Here is a 20,392-nt window from a genome sequence, read left to right as displayed (position 1 = left end):
GTTGAAGAAAGTGTGGAAGGCGAGAACGTTATCTCGGAGAGCAAAAATGGGTATGTATGAAGGAGTAGTGGTTCCAACAATGTTATATGGTTGCAAGACATGGGCTATAGATGAGGTTTCGCGGAGGAGGGTGGATGTGTTGGAAATGAAAGGTTTGAGGACAATATGTGGTGTGAGGTGGTTTGATCGAGTAAGTAATGAAAGGGTGCGAGAGATGTGTGGTAATAAAAAATAGTGTGGTTGAGAGAGCAGAAGGTTTATTAAAATGGTTTGGTCACATGGAGAGAATGGATGAGGACAGATTGACAAAGAGGATATATATGTCAGAGGTGGAGGGAACGAGGGGAAGTGGGAGACCAAATTGGAGTTGGAAGGATGGAGTAAAAGAGATTGTAAGCGATTGGCGCCTGAATATACAGGAAGGTGAAAGGCGTGCAAGGAATAGAGTGATTTGGAACGATGCGGTATACCGAGGTCAACGTGCTATGAATTGAACGAGGGCATGTGAAGCGTCCGGGGTAAACCATGGAAAGGTCTGTAGGGCCTGGATGTGGAAAGAGAGTTGTGGTTTCGGTGCATTATACCCTTGTACCCTCTTCCTCTGACACATATATCCTCTTTGTCAATCTGTCCTCACTCATTCTCTCCATGTGACAAAATCATTTCAACGCACCCTCTTCTGTTCCCTCAACCACACTCTTTTTATTACCACACATCTCTTTTATCCTTTCATTACTTGCTCGATCAAACCACCTCACACCACATATTGTCCTCAAACCTTTCATTTCCAACACATCCACCCTCCTTCGCACAATCCTATCTATAGCCCATGCCTCGCAACCATATATTGTTGGAATTACTATTCCTCCAAACAATGCCATTTTTGCTCTCCGATATAACGTCGTCTCCTTCCACACATTCTTCAACGAATCCCAGAACCTTCCCGTCCTCCCATACCCGGTGACTCGCTTCCTCTTCCATGGTTCCATCCGCTGCCATGTTCACTCCCAGATATCTAAAACACTTAACTTCCTCCAGTTTTTCTCCATTCAAACATACCTCCCAATTAACTTGTCCCTCAACCCTACTGAACCTAATAAACTTGCACTTATTCAAATTTACTTTCAGCTTTCTTCTTTCACACACTTTACCAAACTCAGTCACCGACTTTTGCAGTTTCTCACCTGAATCATCTACCAGCGCTGTATCATCAGCGAACAACAACTGACTCACTTCCCAATCCTTCTCATCCATAACAGACTGCATACTTACCCTTCTCTCCAAAATTCTTGCTTTAACTTCCCTTACCACCCCATCCATAAACAAATTAAAAAACATGGAGACATCACACATCCCTGCCGCAAACCTACATTCACTGAGAACCAATCATTTTCCTCTCTTCCTACTCGTACACATGCCTTACATCCTTGGTAAAAACTTTTCTCTCCTTACAGCAACTTACCTCCCACACCATATACATTTAATACCTTCCATAAGGCATCTATATTAACCCTATCTTCTGGCTTTTTCCAGACCCATAAATGCTACATACAAATCCATTTGTTTTTGTAAGTATTTCTCACATACATTCTTCGAAGCAAACACCTGATCCACACATCCTCTACCACTTCTGAAACCAAACTGCTCTTCCCCAATCTGATGTTCTGTACATGCCTTCACCCTCTCAATCAATACCCTCCTATATGATTTAACGGGAAACTTATACCTCTGTAATTTGAACACTCACCTTTATCCCCTTTGCCTTTGAACAATGGCACTATGCATGCATTCCGCCAATCCTCAGGCACTTCACCATGAGCCATACATACATCAAATATCCTCACCAACCAGTCAACAACACAGTCACCCCTTTTCTTTAAGAAATTCCACTGCAATACCAGCCAAAGTCGCTGTCTTCGCGGCTTACATCTTCCACAAAGCTTTCACTACCTCTTCTCTGTTTACTAAATCATTCTCCATGACCCTCTGACTTTGCACACCACCTCGACCAAAACACTCTATATCTGCCACTCCATCATCCAACACATTCAAAAAACCTTCAAAATACTCACTCCATCTCCTTACATCATCACTACTTGTTATTACCACCCCAATTGCCCCCTTCACCGATGTTCTCATTTCTTCTCTTGTCTCACACACTTTATTTACCCCCTTCCAAAGCATCTTTTTATTCTCCCTAAACTTTAATGATATTCTCTCGCCCCAACTCTCATTTGCTCTCTTTTTAACTCCTTGCACCTTTCTCTTGACCTCCCTGCCTCTTTCTTTTAAACATCTCCCAATCATTTGCATTATTTCCCTGCAAAAATCGTCCAAATGCGTCTCTCTTCTCTTTCTCTAATAGTCTTACTTGTTCATCCCACCACTCACTGCCCTTTCTAATCTGCCCACCTTCCATGCTTCTTATACCACAAGCATCTTTTGCGCAAGTCATCACTGCTTCCCTAAATACATCCCATTCCTTCCCCACTCCCCCCGCCTCGTGCATCAAAAGTGCTAACACACTCACTCAGCTGCTCTCGAAAAACTTGCCTCTCATGATCTTTCTTCTCATGCCCAAGTGCATAGGCACCAATAATCACCCATGTGTCTCGATCCACTTTTAGTTTTACCAATATCAATCGAAAGTTTACTTTCTTACACTCTATCACATACTCCCACGACTCCTGTTTCAGGAGTAGTGCTATTCCTTCCTTTACTTTTGTCCTCTCACCAAACCCAGGACATGAGAAGAAAGATCATGAGAGGCAAGTATTTTAGGAGCAGCTGAGGGAGTGTGTTGGCAGCTTTAGTGCACGAGACCGGGTTATAGTGATGGGTGATTTGAATGCAAAGGTGGCAGTTGAGGGTACAATTGATGTACATGGGGTGTTCAGTGTTGTAAATGGAAATGGTGAAGAGCTTGAGGATTTGTGTGCTGAAAAAGTACTCCTGATTGGGAATACCTGGTTCAAAAAGAGAGATATACATAAGCATACGTATGTGAGTAGAAGAGATGTCCAAAGATCGTTTTTGGTTTACGTGTTAACTAATAGGCACGTGAAAGAGAGACTTGACTTTTGGATGTTAATGTGCTGAGAGGGGCAGCTGGAGGGATGTCTGATCAGTATCTTGTGCAGGCGAAGGTGAAGATTTCTTAAGGTTTTCAGAAAAAAAAGATAGAATGTTGGGGAGAGGAGAGTGGTGAGAGTAAGTGAACTTGGAAAGATTTGTGTGAGGAAGTACTAGGAGAGACTGAGTACAAAATGGAAAAAGGTGAGAACAAAGGACGTAAGGGGAGTGGGGGACGAATGGGATGTATTTAGGGAAGCAGCGATGGCTTGTACACAGGATGCTTGTGGCATGAAAAAGGTGAAAGCTGGACAAATTAGAAAGGGTAGTGAGTGGTGGGATGAGGAGGTAAGATTATTAGTGAAAGAGAACAGAGACGCCTTCGGACGTCTTTGGAGATGTATAAAAGAAAGCGGCAGGAGGTCAAAAGAAAGGGGTAAGAGGTGATAAATAGGGCAAATGAGAGTTGGGGTGAGAGAGTATCATTAAATTTTAGGGACAATAAAAAGATGTTTTGGAAGGAGGTAGATAAATTGTGTAAGACAAGAGTACAAATGGGAACATCGGTGAAGAAGGCTAATGGGGAGGTAATAACAAGTAGTGATGATGTGAGAAGGAGATATAGTGAGTATTTCAAAGGCTTGTTAAACGTGTTTGATGATAGAGTGGCAGATATAGGGTCTCTCGGTCGGGATGGTGTGCGAGGTGAGAAGGTCAGGGAGAATTGTTTAGTAAACAGAGATGGGTAGTAAAAGCCTTGAGGAAAATGAAAGCCGGCAAGGCGGCGGATTTGGATTGTATTGCATTGGAATTTATCAAGAAAGGGGGGTGACTGTGTTGTTGACTGGTTAGTGAAGATATTCAATGTATGTATGGATCTTGACGAAGTGCCTGAGGATTGGCGGAATGCATGTATAGAGCCACTGTACAAAGGCAAAGGGGATAAAGGCGAGTGTTCAAATTACAGAAGCATAAAGTTTTTAAGTATTCCTGGGAAATTATATGGGAGGGTATTGATTGAGAGGGTGAAGGCATGTACGGAGCATCAGACTCGAGAAGAGCAGTTTGGTTTCAAAAGTGGTAGAGGATTAATGGATTAATTGTTTCCTTTGTTATCATTTCCTAGCGCTACCTGGCACGCGTGCGGGGGGAAGGGGTTGTCATTTCATCTGTGGCGGGGTGGCGACGGGAATGAATGAAGGCGGCAAGTATGAATTATGTTCATGTGTATATATGTATATGTCTCTGTATATATATATATATATATATATATATATATATATATATATATATATATATATATATATATATATATATATATATATACATATATATATATATATATATATATATATATATATATATATATATATATATATATATATATATATATATATATATATATTAGTTAACACGTAACTAATAGGGGATAGGGGAGAAAGAATACTTCCCACGTATTCCCTGCGTGTTGTAGAAGGCGACTAAAAGGGGAGGGAGCGGGTGGCTGGAAATCTTCCCCTCTCGTTTTTTTTAATTTTCCAAAAGAAGGAACAGAGAAGGGGGTCAGGTGAGGATATTCCCTCTAAGGCCGAGTCCTCTGTTCTTAATGCTACCTCACTAACGCGGGAAATGGCGAATAGCATGAAAAAAAAAAAATATATATATATATATATATATATATATATATATATATATATATATATATATATATATATATATATGGAAAGAGGGGCAAGTATGAAGTCTGTTGGGGATAAGAGAGCTTGGGAAGTAAGTCAGTTCTTGTTCGCTGATGATACAACGCTGGTGGCTGATTCATGTGAGAAACTGCAGAATCTGGTGACTGAGTTTGGTAAAGTGTGTGAAAGAAGAAAGTTAAGAGTAAATGTGAATAAGAGCAAGGTAATTAGGTACGTGTTAACTAATGTGAGAAACTGCAGAAGCTGGTGACTGAGTTTGGTAAAGTGTGTGAAAGAAGAAAGTTAAGAGTAAATGTGAATAAGAGCAAGGTAATTAGGCACAGTGGGGTTGAGGGTCAAGTCAATTGGGAGGTAAGTTTGAATGGAGAAAAACTGGAGGAAGTAAAGTGTTTTAGATATCTGGGAGTGGATCTGGCAGCGGATGGAACCATGGAAGCGGAAATGGATCATAGGGTGGGGGAGGGGGCGAAAATCCTGGGAGCCTTGAAGAATGTGTGGAAGTTGAGAACATTATCTCGGAAAGCAAAAAAATGGGTATGTTTGAAGGAATAGTGGTTCCAACAATGTTGTATGGTTGCGAGGCGTGGGCTATGGATAGAGTTGTGCGCAGGAGGATGGATGTGCTGGAAATGAGATGTTTGAGGACAATGTGTGGTGTGAGGTGGTTTGATCGAGCAAGTAACGTAAGGGTAAGAGAGATGTGTGGAAATAAAAAGAGCGTGGTTGAGAGAGCAGAAGAGGGTGTTTTGAAATGGTTTGGGCACATGGAGAGAATGAGTGAGGAAAGATTGACCAAGAGGATATATGTGTCGGAGGTGGAGGGAACGAGGAGAAGTGGGAGACCAAATTGGAGGTGGACAGATGGAGTGAAAAAGATTTTGTGTGATCGAGGCCTGAACATGCAGGAGGGTGAAAGGTGGGCAAGGAATAGAGTGAATTGGATCGATGTGGTATACCGGGGTTGACGTGCTGTCAGTGGATTGAATCAGGGCATGTGAAGCGTCTGGGGTAAACCATGGAAAGTTGTGTAGGTATGTATATTTGCGTGTGTGGACGTATGTATATACATGTGTATGGGGGTGGGTTGGGCCATTTCTTTCGTCTGTTTCCTTGCGCTACCTCGCAAACGCGGGAGACAGCGACAAAGCAAATATATATATATATATATATATATATATATATATATATATATATATATATATATATATATATATATATATATATATATATATCATACAAACCTCCAACAGCCAGGATCGAACCTGGGACCCCTGTGCAAGAGGCAGGCATGATATATATATATATATATATATATATATATATATATATATATATATATATATATATATATATATATATATATATACATACAGAGACATATACATATATATACATGTACATAATTCATACTTGCTGCCTTCATTCATTCTCGTCGCCACCCCGCCACAGATGAAATGACAACCCCTTCCCCCCGCACGCGTGACAGGTAGAGCTAGGAAATGATAACAAAGGAAACAAAGTGCATTCATATGCATATTCATATGCACTTTATTCGTATTCATATAACTCCGCGTTGTACAGTTAGGTTCGGTAAAACGCTATCAGCTGGCTATGTGCGTCTGTTCGGAAACAACCAAGTATAGACCCCGTTGCTCACCATTGTGAGACGAAGGGTATTCGAGTACTCAGTATTTCGAATAGTTGTTTCCTATTATACAGTCCCATAGCCTAGCCGTTAGAATGCCTGCCTCTTGCACATTGGTCCCAGGTTCGATCCTGGCTGTTGGAGGTGTGTATGTTGTATGAAGGTGCGTGTTCATATGCAATTTATTCGTATTCATATACCTCCGCGTTGTACAGTTAGGTTCGGTAAAACGCTATCATCTGGCTATGTGCGTCTGTTCGGAAACAACCAAATATAGACCCCGTTGCTCACCATTGTGAGACGAAGGGTATTCGAGTACTCAGTATTTCGAATAGTTGTTTCCTATTATACAGTCCCATAGCCTAGCGGTTAGCATGCCTGCCTCTTGCACAGGTGTCCCAGGTTCGATCCTGGCTGTTGGAGGTTTGTATGTTCTATGAAGGTGCTCGTTCATATGCACTTTATTCGTATATATATATATATATATATATATTTTGGAAGAGCAGTGTGGTTTCAGAAGTGGTAGAGGATGTGTGGATCAGGTGTTTGCTTTGAAGAATGTATGTGAGAAATACTTAGAAAAGCAAATGGATTTGTATGTTACATTTATGGATCTGGAGAAGGCATATGATAGAGTTGATAGAGATGCTCTGTGGAAGGTATTAAGAATATATGGTGTGGGAGGCAAGTTGTTAGAAGCAGTGAAAAGTTTTTATCGAGGATGTAAGGCATGTGTACGTGTAGGAAGAGAGGAAAGTGATTGGTTCTCAGTGAATGTAGGTTTGCGGCAGGGGTGTGTGATGTCTCCATGGTTGTTTAATTTGTTTATGGATGGGGTTGTTAGGGAGGTGAATGCAAGAGTTTTGGAAAGAGGGGCAAGGATGAAGTCTGTTGGGGATGAGAGAGCTTGGGAAGTGAGTCAGTTGTTGTTCGCTGATGATACAGCGCTGGTGGCTGATTCATGTGAGAAACTGCAGAAGCTGGTGACTGAATTTGGTAAAGTGTGTGAAAGAAGAAAGTTAAGAGTAAATGTGAATAAGAGCAAGGTTATTAGGTACAGTAGGGTTGAGGGTCAAGTCAACTGGGAGGTGAGTTTGAATGGAGAAAAACTGGAGGAAGTGAAGTGTTTTAGATATCTGGGAGTGGATCTGGCAGCGGATGGAAACATGGAAGCGGAAGTGGATAATAGGGTGGGGGAGGGGGCGAAAATTCTGGGAGCCTTGAAGAATGTGTGGAAGTCGAGAAAATTATCTCGGAAAGCAAAAATGGGTATGTTTGAAGGAATAGTGGTTCCAACAATGTTGTATGGTTGCGAGGCGTGGACTATGGATAGAGTTGTTCGCAGGAGGATGGATGTGCTGGAAATGAGATGTTTGAGGACAATGTGTGGTGTGAGGTGGTTTGATCGAGTAAGTAACGTAAGGGTAAGAGAGATGTGTGGAAATAAAAAGAGCGTGGTTGAGAGAGCAGAAGAGGGTGTTTTGAAATGGTTTGGTCTCATGGAGAGAATGAGTGAGGAAAGATTGACCAAGAAGATATATGTGTCGGAGGTGGAGGGAACGAGGAGAAGAGGGAGACCAAATTGGAGGTGGAAAGATGGAGTGAAAAAGATTTTGTGTCATCGGGGCCTGAACATGCAGGAGGGTGAAAGGAGGGCAAGGAATAGAGTGAATTGGAGCGATGTGGTATACCGGGGTTGACGTGCTGTCAGTGGATTGAATCAAGGCATGTGAAGCGTCTGGGGTAAACCATGGAAAGCTGTGAAGGTATGTATATTTGCGTGTGTGGACGTATGTATATACATGTGTATGGGGGTGGGTTGGGCCATTTCTTTCGTCTGTTTCCTTGCGCTACCTCGCAAACGCGGGAGACAGCGACAAAGCAAAAAAAAAAAAAAAAGAAATATATATATATATATATATATATATATATATATATATATATATATATATATATATATATATATATATATATATATATTTTTTTTTTTTTTTTTATACTTTGTCGCTGTCTCCCGCGTTTGCGAGGTAGCGCAAGGAAACAGACGAAAGAAATGGCCCAACCCCCCCCATACACATGTACATACACACGTCCACACACGCAAATATACATACCTACACAGCTTTTCTTGGTTTACCCCGGACGCTTCACATGCCTTGATTCAATCCACTGACAGCACGTCAACCCCTGTATACCACATCGCTCCAATTCACTCTATTCCTTGCCCTCCTTTCACCCTCCTGCATGTTCAGGCCCCGATCACACAAAATCCTTTTCACTCCATCTTTCCACCTCCAATTTGGCCTCCCTCTTCTCCTCGTTCCCTCCACCTCCGACACATATATCCTCTTGGTCAATCTTTCCTCACTCATTCTCTCCATGTGCCCAAACCATTTCAAAACACCCTCTTCTGCTCTCTCAACCACGCTCTTTTTATTTCCACACATCTCTCTTACCCTTACGTTACTTACTCGATCAAACCACCTCACACCACACATTGTCCTCAAACATCTCATTTCCAGCACATCCATCCTCCTGCGCACAACTCTATCCATAGCCCACGCCTCGCAACCATACAACATTGTTGGAACTACTATTCCTTCAAACATACCCATTTTTGCTTTCCGGGATAATGTTCTCGACTTCCACACATTTTTCAAGGCTCCCAAAATTTTCGCCCCCTCCCCCACCCTATGATCCACTTCCGCTTCCATGGTTCCATCCGCTGACAGATCCACTCCCAGATATCTAAAACACTTCACTTCCTCCAGTTTTTCTCCATTCAAACTCACCTCCCAATTGACTTGACCCTCAACCCTACTGTACCTAATAACCTTGCTCTTATTCACATTTACTCTTAACTTTCTTCTTCCACACACTTTACCAAACTCCGTCACCAGCTTCTGCAGTTTCTCACATGAATCCGTCACCAGCGCTGTATCATCAGCGAACAACAACTGACTCACTTCCCAAGCTCTCTCATCCCCAACAGACTTCATACTTGCCCCTCTTTCCAAGACTCTTGCATTTACCTCCCTAACAACCCCATCCATAAACAAATTAAACAACCATGGAGACATCACACACCCCTGCCGCAAACCTACATTCACTGAGAACCAATCACTTTCCTCTCTTCCTACACGTACACATGCCTTACATCCTCGATAAAAACTTTTCACTGCTTCTAACAACTTGCCTCCCACACCATATATTCTTAATACCTTCCACAGAGCATCTCTATCAACTCTATCATATGCCTTCTCCAGATCCATAAATGCTACATACAAATCCATTTGCTTTTCTAAGTATTTCTCACATACATTCTTCAAAGCAAACACCTGATCCACACATCCTCTACCACTTCTGAAACCACACATATATATATATATATATATATATATATATATATATATATATATATATATATATATATATATATATATATATATGTATACGTTGAAATGTATAGGTATGTATATGTGCGCGTGTGGACGTGTATGTATATACATGTGTATGTGGTTGGTTTGGGCCATTCTTTCGTCTGTTCCCTTGTGGTACCTCGCAAACACGGGAGACAGCCACAAAGTATAATAAATAAAATAGATAAATAAATCAATTGATATATATTGGAAAGATCACAATTTTACGGGTGATGAAGTATATTCCCATGAGTCCACGGGGAAAATGAAACACGATAGGTTCCCAAGTGCACTTTCGTGTAATAATCACATTATCGGGGGAGACGCAAGAGAGAAATATAAGTCAGTTGATATACAACGAAGAGACGTAGCTAGGACGCCATTTGATAAACATGCAATTGTCCAAGACAGACAACGAGCGTATCATAAACTTATATGTAAACGCCTATACACAGACATATACATATACACATACATATCAAGATATACACATATACATACATATACTTACACACAAACTAACATACACATAAATCAACTTGTACATATTCTTACTTGCTTGCCTTCATCCATTCCTGGAGCTACCTCGCCCCACAGGAAGTAGCATCGCTACCCGCTGCTTCAACGAGATAGCGACAGGAAAACAGAGAAAAAACGCCACATTCGTTCACACTTAATCTCTAGTTGTCACGTGTAATGCATCGAAAACACAGCTCCATATCGACATCCATGCTCCACAGACGTTTCCCAGGTTTACCTGAGAGTTTTCATATGCCCTGGTTCAGTCCATTGATAGCACGTTGTCCCCTGTATACCACATTCTTCCAGTTCATTCAATTCCTTGCACGCCTCTCACCCTTCTGTATTTTCAGGCCCTGATCGCTCAAAATCTTTTTCATTCCGTCCTTTCACCTCCAGTCTGGTCTCTCGCTTCTAATTCTTCGCTACTTCTTGGGCACATATATCCTCTTCGTCAACCTTTCCTCACTCATTCTCTTCGTATATCCAAACTATTTCAACACAATCTATTCCGCTCCCTCAACCACACTCTTTTTATTTCCACACATCTGTTTTACCCTTTAATTACTTACTCGATCAAACTACTTCACACCACATATTGTCCTGAAACATTTCATTTCCAACACATCCACCCTCCTCATGCCTCGCAACCGTAGAATATCATTGGAACTACTATTACTTCAAACCTACCAATTTTTGCTCTCCGAGATAACGTTCTCTCCTTCCACAAATTCTTCATCGCTTCCAAAATCCTTCGCCCCCTCCCCAGCCCTGTGACTCACTTCCGCTTCCATGGTTCCATTCACTGCTAAAACACTTCACTTTCTTCCATTTTTTCTCTCTTAAAACTTACATCCCAATTAACTTGTCCTTCAACCCTGCTGAACCTGATAACCTTGCTCTTATTTACATTTAGTCTCAACTATTACCTTCCACACACTTTTCCAAACACCAGTCATCATCTGCAGTTTGTCAATGGAATCAGCCACCACTGCTGTATCATCGGTGAACAACAAGTGACTCACTTCACAGGTCCTCTCATCCACAACTAACTGCATATTCGCCCCTCTCTCCAAAATTCCTGCATTCATCTCTCTAACCACTCCATCCATAAACATTTTAAACAACCATGAAGACATCACACACCTATGCCGCAGACCGACCTTCACTGGAAACCAATCGCTCTCCTCTTCTACCTTCTTGTGCACATCCCTACATCACTGGTAAAAACTTTTCACTGCTTCTAGTAGCTTACCTCTCACACTAGATAATCTTGACACCTTCCACAAAGCATCTCTATCAACTCTATCATATTCCTTCTCCACATCCATAAATGCTACAAACAAATCCATCTGTTTTTCTAAGTATTTTTCACGCCATTCTTCAAAGCTAACACCTGATCCACACATCCTCTACCACTTCTGAAACCACACGGCTCCTACCCAGTTTGATGCTTTGTACACGCCTTCGCCGTCTCAGTCAATAACCTCCCCCCATACAATTTCCCAGGGATACTGTACAAACTTATGCCTCAGTAGTTTGAACACTCAGCTATCTCGTCTTTGCTTTTGTGCATTGGCACTATGCATGCATTTCGCCAATCTTCAGGCACTTCATGATACATACATAACACTAAATATCATTACCAACCAATCAACAACAAAGTCACCCCATTTCCTAATAAGTTCAACTGCAATACCATCCATCCATATATATATATATATATATATATATATATATATATATATATATATATATATATATATATATATATATATATATATGTATATATATATATATATATATATATATATATATATATATATATATATATATATATATATATATATATATATATATATATATGTGTATATTTAATGTATGTATGACTCATGGTGAGGTGCCTGAGGATTGGCGGAATGCGTGCATAGTGCCATTGTACAAAGGCAAAGGGGATAAGAGTGAGTGCTCAAATTACAGAGGTATAAGTTTGTTGAGTATTCCTGGCAAATTATATGGGAGGGTATTGTTTGAGAGGGTGAAGGCATGTACAGAGCATCAGATTGGGGAAGAGCAGTGTGGTTTCAGAAGTGGTAGAGGATGTGTGGATCAGGTGTTTGCTTTGAAGAATGTATGTGAGAAATACTTAGAAAAGCAAATGGATTTGTATGTAGCATTTATGGATCTGGAGAAGGCATATGATAGAGTTGATAGAGATGCTCTGTGGAAGGTGTTAAGAATATATGGTGTGGGAGGCAAGTTGTTAGAAGCAGTGAAAAGTTTTTATCGAGGATGTAAGGCATGTGTACGTGTAGGAAGAGAGGAAAGTGATTGGTTCTCAGTGAATGTAGGTTTGCGGCAGGGGTGTGTGATGTCTCCATGGTTGTTTAATTTGTTTATGGATGGGGTTGTTAGGGAGGTGAATGCAAGAGTTTTGGAAAGAGGGGCAAGTATGAAGTCTGTTGGGGATGAGAGAGCTTGGGAAGTGAGTCAGTTGCTGTTCGCTGATGATACAGCGCTGGTGGTTGATTCATGTGAGAAACTGCAGAAGCTGGTGACTTAGTTTGGTAAAGTGTGTGAAAGAAGAAAGTTAAGAGTAAATGTGAATAAGAGCAAGGTTATTAGGTACAGTAGGGTTGAGGGTCAAGTCAATTGGGAGGTGAGTTTGAATGGAGAAAAACTGGAGGAAGTGAAGTGTTTTAGATATCTGGGAGTGGATCTGGCAGCGGATGGAACCATGGAAGCGGAAGTGGATCATAGGGTGGGGGAGGGGGCGAAAATCCTGGGAGCCTTGAAGAATGTGTGGAAGTCGAGAACATTATCTCGGAAAGCAAAAATGGGTATGTTTGAAGGAATAGTGGTTCCAACAATGTTGTATGGTTGCGAGGCATGGACTATGGATAGAGTTGTGCGCAGGAGGGTGGATGTGCTGGAAATGAGATGTTTGAGGACAATGTGTGGTGTGAGGTGGTTTGATCGAGTAAGTAACGTAAGGGTAAGAGAGATGTGTGGAAATAAAAAGAGCGTGGTTGAGAGAGCAGAAGAGGGTGTTTTGAAATGGTTTGGGCACATTGAGAGAATGAGTGAGGAAAGATTGACCAAGAGGATATATGTGTCGGAGGTGGAGGGAACGAGGAGAAGAGGGAGACCAAATTGGAGGTGGAAAGATGGAGTGAAAGAGATTTTGTGTGATCGGGGCCTGAACATGCAGGAGGGTGAAAGGAGGGCAAGGAATAGAGTGAATTGGAGCGATGTGGTGTACCGGGGCTGACGTGCTGTCAGTGGATTGAATCAAGGCGTATGAAGCGTCTGGGGTAAACCATGGGAAAGCTGTGTAGGTATGTATATTTGCGTGTGTGGACGTATGTATATACATGTGTATGGGGGTGGGATTGGGCCATTTCTTTCGTCTGTTTCCTTGCGCTACCTCGCAAACGCGGGAGACAGCGACAAAGCAAAAAAAAAAAAAAATATATATATATATATATATATATATATATATATATATATATATATATATATATATATATATATATATATATGTATATATATATATATTATAATTAACCACCATCTCCCGCGTTATCGAGGAAACGCAGACGAGAGATGGCCCAATCCACGCACATACACATGTGCATACATAAACGCCTACACATACACACATACATACTTATACATTTTAACTTATACATACATATACATACACATATATACACATATATATATACATATATACATATATACATATATGTATATATACACATATATACATATATACATATATGTATATATACACATACATACATATATACACCTATGAGTCCACGGAGAAAATGAAACACGTGGACTCATAGTAATATCTTGATCACGCGCGAAATTGTGATCCTTTCCCACATATATACACATGTACATATCCATTCTTGCTGCCTTTATCAGTTCCCATCGCTACTACGCCACACACGAAATAGCATTCCCCCTCCCCCTCCACCGAGGTAGCGCCAGAAACAGACAAAAAAGCCACATTCGTTCAAGCTCAGTCTTTAGCTGTTATATGTAATGCACCGAAACCACAGCTCCCTTTCCACATCCAGGCCTCACAAAACTTTCCATGGTTTACCCCAGACGCTTCACATGCCCTGGTTCAATCCATCGACTGCACGTTGACTCCGGTATACCACGTCGTTCTAATTCACTCAATTCCTTGCATGCCTTTCACCCTCCTGTATGTTCAGGCCCCAGTCGCTCAAAATCATTTTTACTCTAAGCTTCCACCTCCAATTTGTTCTCCCGCTTCTTCTTACCTCCACCTCTGACACATATATCCTCTTTGTCAATCTTTCCTCACTCATTCTCTCCAAGTGTCAAATCATTTCAACACACAATCTTCTGCTCTCTCAACCACACTATTTATTTCCACATATCTCTCTTACACTCCCATTACTTACTCGATCAAACCACCTCACACCACATATTGTCCTGAAATTTCATTATCAACACTTCCACCCTCCTCCACACAACCCTATCTATAACCAATGCCTCATAACCATGTAACCTTGTTGGAACCAATATTCCTTCAGACATTGTCAATTTTGGTTCTCCGAGATAACGTTCTCACCCTCCACACAATTTTCAATGCTCCCAGAACCTTCGCTCTCTCCCCCACCCTGTGACTCACTTCCACTTCCATGGTTCCATCCGCTGCTGAGTCCACTCCCAGATATCTAAAACACTTCACTTCCTCCAGTTTTTCTCCATTCAATCTTACCTCCCAAATAACTTGTCCTTCAACCCTACTGAATCTTATATCTTTGCTCTCATTTACTCTCAACTTTCTCCTTTCACACACGTTACCAAACTCAGTCAGCAACTTCCGCACTTTCTCACCCGAATCAGCCACCAGCGCTGTATCATCAGCGAACAACAACTAACTCACTTCCCAAGCCCTCTCTTCCAAAACAGACTGCAGACTTGCCCCTCTCTCCCAAACTCTTGCATTCACCTCTCTAACCACCCCATCCATAAACAAATTAAATAACCATGAAGACATCACGCACCCCTGCCGCAAACCAACATTCACTAGGAACCAATCACTTTCCTCTCTACTCGTACACATGCCTTACATCCTTGGTAAAAACTTTTCACTGCCTGTAGCAACTTACCTCCCACACCATATACTCTTCAAACCTTCCACAAACCTTCTCTATTAGCCCTATCATATGCCTTCTCCAGATCCACAAATGCTGCAGAAAAATTTATCACAAACATTCTATAAAGCAAACACCTGATACACACATCCTCTACCACTTCTGAAACCACACTGCTCTTCCCCAATCTGATGTTAAGTACATGCCTTCACCCTCTCAATTAATGCCTTCACATATAATTTCCCAGAAATACTCAACACACTTGTACCTTTGTAGTTTGAACACTCACCTTTATCCCCTTTGCCTTTGTACAATGGCACTATACATGCATTCCACCAATCCTTAGGCACTTCTCCATGACCCATACATACATTGAATATCCTTATCAACCAGTCAACAACGCAGTCACCCCCTTTTTTAATAAATTCCACTGCAATGCAATCCAAATCCTCCGCTTTGCAGGCTTTCATCTTCCGCAAAGCTTTCACTACTATATATATATATATATATATATATATATATATATATATATATATATATATATAGTATAGTATAGTATATATAGTATAGTATAGTATATATATATAGTAGTGAAAGCCCCGATCACTCAAAATCTTTTTCACTCCATCTTTCCACCTCCAATTTGGTCTCCCACTTCTCGTTCCCTCCACCTCTGACACATATAACCTCTTGGTAAATCTTTCCTCACTCATTCTCTCCATGTGACCAAACCATTTCAAAACACACTCTTCTGCTCTCTCAACCACGCTCTTTTTATTACCACACATCTCTTTTACACTATTATTACTTACTTGATCAAACCACCTCACACCACATTTTCTCCTCAAACATCTCATTTCCAGCACATCCACCATCCTACGCACAACACTATCCATAGCCCACACCTCGCAACCATACAACATTGTTAGAACCACTATTGCTTCAAACATACCCATTTTTGTTTGCGAGAAAATGTTCTCGCCTTCCACACATTCTTCAACGCTCCCTGGATTTTCGCCCCCTCCCTCACCTTATGATTCACTTCCGCTTCCATGGTACCATCCGCTGCCAAATGCACTCCGATATATCTAAAACACTTCACTTTCTCCACTTTTTCTCCGTTCAAACTTACCTCCCAATTGACTTGTCTCTCAACCCTACTGTACTTAATAACCTTCCTCTTATTCACATTTACTCTCAACTTTCTTCTTTCACACACTTTACCAAACTCAGTCACCAGCTTCTGCAGTTTCTCACATGAATCAGCCACCAGCGCTGTATCATCAGCGAACAACAACTGACTCACTTCCCAAGCTCTCTCATTCACAACAGACTTCATACTTGCCCCTCTTTCCAAAACTCTTGCATTCACCTCCCTAACAACCCCATCCATAAACAAATTAAACAACCATAGAGACATAAAACACCCTTGCCGCAAACCTACATTCACTGAGAACTAATCACTTTCCTCTCTTCCTACACGTACACATGCCTTACATCCTCGATAAAAACTCTTCACCGCTTCTAACAACTTGCCTCCCACACCATATATTCTTAATACCTTCCACAGAGCATCTCTATCAACTCTATCATATGCCTTCTCCAGATCCATAAATGCTACATACAAATCCATTTGCTTCTCTAAGTATTTCTCACATACGTTCTTCAAAGCAAACACCTGATCCACACATCCTCTACCACTTCTGAATCCACACTGCTCTTCCCCAATCTGATGCTCTGTACATGCCTTCACCCACTCAATCAATACCCTCCCATATAATTTCATAGGAATACTCAACAAACTTATACCTCTGTAATTTGAGCACTCACCTTTGTCCCCTTTGCTTTTGTACAATGGCACAATGCAAACACTCCGCCAATCCTCAGGCACCTCACCATTAATCATACATGCATTGAATAACCTTTCCAACCAGTCAACAATACAGTCACCCCCTTTTTTGATAAATTCCACTGCAATACCATCTAAACCCGCTGCCTTCCCAGCTTCCATCTTCCGCAAAGCTCTTACTACCTCTTGCCTGTTTACCAAATCATTTTCCCTAATCCTCTCACTTTGCAAATTACCTCGACCAAAACACCCTAGATCTGCCACTCTCTCATCAAACACATTCAACAAACCTTCAAAATTCTCACTCCGTCTCCTCACACCACCACTACTTGTTATAACCTCCCTATTAGCCCCCTTCACTGAAATTCCCATTTGTTCCCTTGTCTTACGCACTTTATTTACCTCCTTCCAAAACATTTTTTTATTCTCCCTAAAATCTAATGATACTCTCTCACCCCAACTCTCATTTGCCCTCTTCTTCACCTCTTGCACCTTTCTCTTGACCTGCTGTCTCTTTCTTTTATACATCTCCCAGTAATTTGCATTATTTCCCTGCAAAAATCGTCCAGATGCCTCTCTCTTCTCTTTCACTAATAATCTTACTTCTTCATCCCACCAATCACTATCCTTTCTAATCTGCCCGCCTCTCACACTTCTCATGCCTCAAGCATCTTTTGCGCAAGTCATCACAGCTTCCCTAAATACATTCCATTCCTCCCCCACTCCCCCTACCTCCTTTGTTCTCACCTTTTTCCATTCTGTACTCAGTCTGTCCTGGTACTTCCTCATACAAGTCTCCTTCCCAAGCTCACTTACTCTCACCACTCTCTTCACCCCAACATTCTTCTTTTCTGAAAACCTCTACAAATCTTCACCTTTGCCTCCACAAGATAATGATGAGACATCCCTCCAGTTGCACCTCTCAGCACATTAACATCCAAAAGTCTCTCTTTCGCGCGCCTATCAATTTACACGTAATCCAATAACACTCTCTGGCCATATCTCCTAATTACATACGTGTAATTATGTATATCTCGCTTTTTAAATCAGGTATTCCCAATCACCAGTCCTTTTTCAGCACATAAATCTACAAGCTCTTCACCATTTCCATTTACAACACTGAACACCCCATGTATACCAATTATTCCCTCCACTGCCACATTACTCACCTTTGCGTTCAAATCACCCATCACTATAACCCGGTCTCGTGCATGAAAACCACTAACACAGTCATTCAGCTGCTCCCAAAACACTTGCCACTCATGAACTTTCTTCTCATGCCTAGGTGCATATGCATCAATAACCACCCATCTCTCTCCATCGACTTTCAGTTTTATCCATATCAATCTAGAGTGTACTTTCTTACACTCTATCACGTACTCCCACCACTCCTGTTTCAGGAGTAGTGCTACTACTCCTGTTGCTCTTGTCCTCTCACTAACCCCTGACTTTACTCCCAATACATTCCCAAACCACCCTTCCCCTTTACTCTTGAGCTTCGTTTCACTCAGAGCAAAAACATCCAGGTTCCTTTCCTCAAGCATACTACCTATCTCTCCTTTTTTCTCATCTTGGTTACATCCACACACATTTAGACACCCCAGTCTGAGCCTTCGAGGAGGATGAGCACTCCTAGCGTGACTCCTTCTTCTGTTTCTCCTTTTAGAGAGTTAAAATACAAGGAGGGGAGGGTTTCTAGCCCCCCGCTCCGGTCCCCTTTACTCGCCTTCTACGACACGTGAGGAATGTGTGGTAAGTATTCTTTCTCCCCTATCCCCAGGGATGATATATATATATAGCGAGGTAGCGCAAGGAAACAGACGAAAGAATGGTCCAACCCGCCCACATACACATGTATGTACATACACGTCCACACACGCAAATATACATAACTATACATCTCAATGTACACATATATATACACACACAGACATATACATATATACACATGTACATAATTCATACACTCTGCCTTTATTTGTTCCCATGGCCACCCCGCCACACATGGAATAACAACCCCCTCCCCCTCATGTGTGCGAAGTAGTGCTAGGAAAAGACACCAAAGGCCCCATTCGTTCACACTCAGTCTCTAGCTGTCATGTAATAATGCACCGAAACCACAGCTCCCTTTCCACATCCAGGCCCCACACAACTTTCCATGGTTTACCCCAGACGCTTCATATGCCCTGGTTCAATCTATTGACAGCACGTCGACCCCGGTATACCACATCGTTCCAATTCACTGTATTCCTTGCAAGCCTTTCACCCTCCTGCATGTTCAGGCCCCGATGACTCAAAATCTTTTTCACTCCATCTTTCCACCTGAAATTTGGTCTCCCACTTCTCCTCGTTCCCTCCACCTCCGACACATATATCCTCTTTGTCAATCTTTCCTCTCTCATTCTCTCCATGTGACCAAACCATTTCAAAACACCCTCTTCTGTTCTCTCAACCACACTCTTTTTATTTCCAAACATCTCTCTTACCCTTACATTACTTACTCGATCAAACCACCTCACACCACATATTGTCCTCAAGCATGTCATTTCCAGCACATCCACCCTCCTGCGCACAACTCTATCCATAGCCCACGCCTCGCAGCCATACAACATTGTTGGAACCACTATTCCTTCAAACACCCATTTTTGCTTTCCGAGATAATGTTCTCGACTTCCAAACATTCTTCAATTGTCCCAGAATTTTCACCCCCTCCCTCACCCTATGATCCACTTCCGCTTCCATGGTTCCATCCGCGGCCAGATCCACTCCCAGATATCTAAAACACTTTACTTCATCCAGTTTTTCTCCATTCAAACTTACTTCCCAATTGACTTGACCCTCAACCCTACTGTACCTAATAACCTTGCTCTTATTCACATTTACTCTTAACTTTCTTCTTTCACACACTTTACCCAACTCAATCACCAGCTTCTGCAGTTTCTTACATGAATCAGCCACCAGCGCTGTATCATCAGCGAACAACAACTGACTCACTTCCCAAGCTCTCTCATCCACAACAGATTGCATACTTGCCCCTCTTTCCA

At 41.7% G+C, this 20,392-nt stretch overlaps 1 protein-coding gene across 2 annotated transcripts in view; it reads left to right on the top strand.

The window, feature by feature from the left end:
- LOC139758856 (uncharacterized) overlaps positions 1–20,392 on the top strand; it is a 238,756-nt gene that overhangs the window by 157,310 nt on the left and 61,054 nt on the right. The window lies entirely within an intron of this gene.

This window comes from Panulirus ornatus, chromosome 31, assembly GCF_036320965.1.
Source record: "Panulirus ornatus isolate Po-2019 chromosome 31, ASM3632096v1, whole genome shotgun sequence".
NCBI classification, from domain to species: Eukaryota; Metazoa; Arthropoda; class Malacostraca; order Decapoda; family Palinuridae; genus Panulirus; species Panulirus ornatus.
Note: the sequence above shows the minus strand (reverse complement) of the source record. Positions and strands in the feature narration are given on the sequence as shown.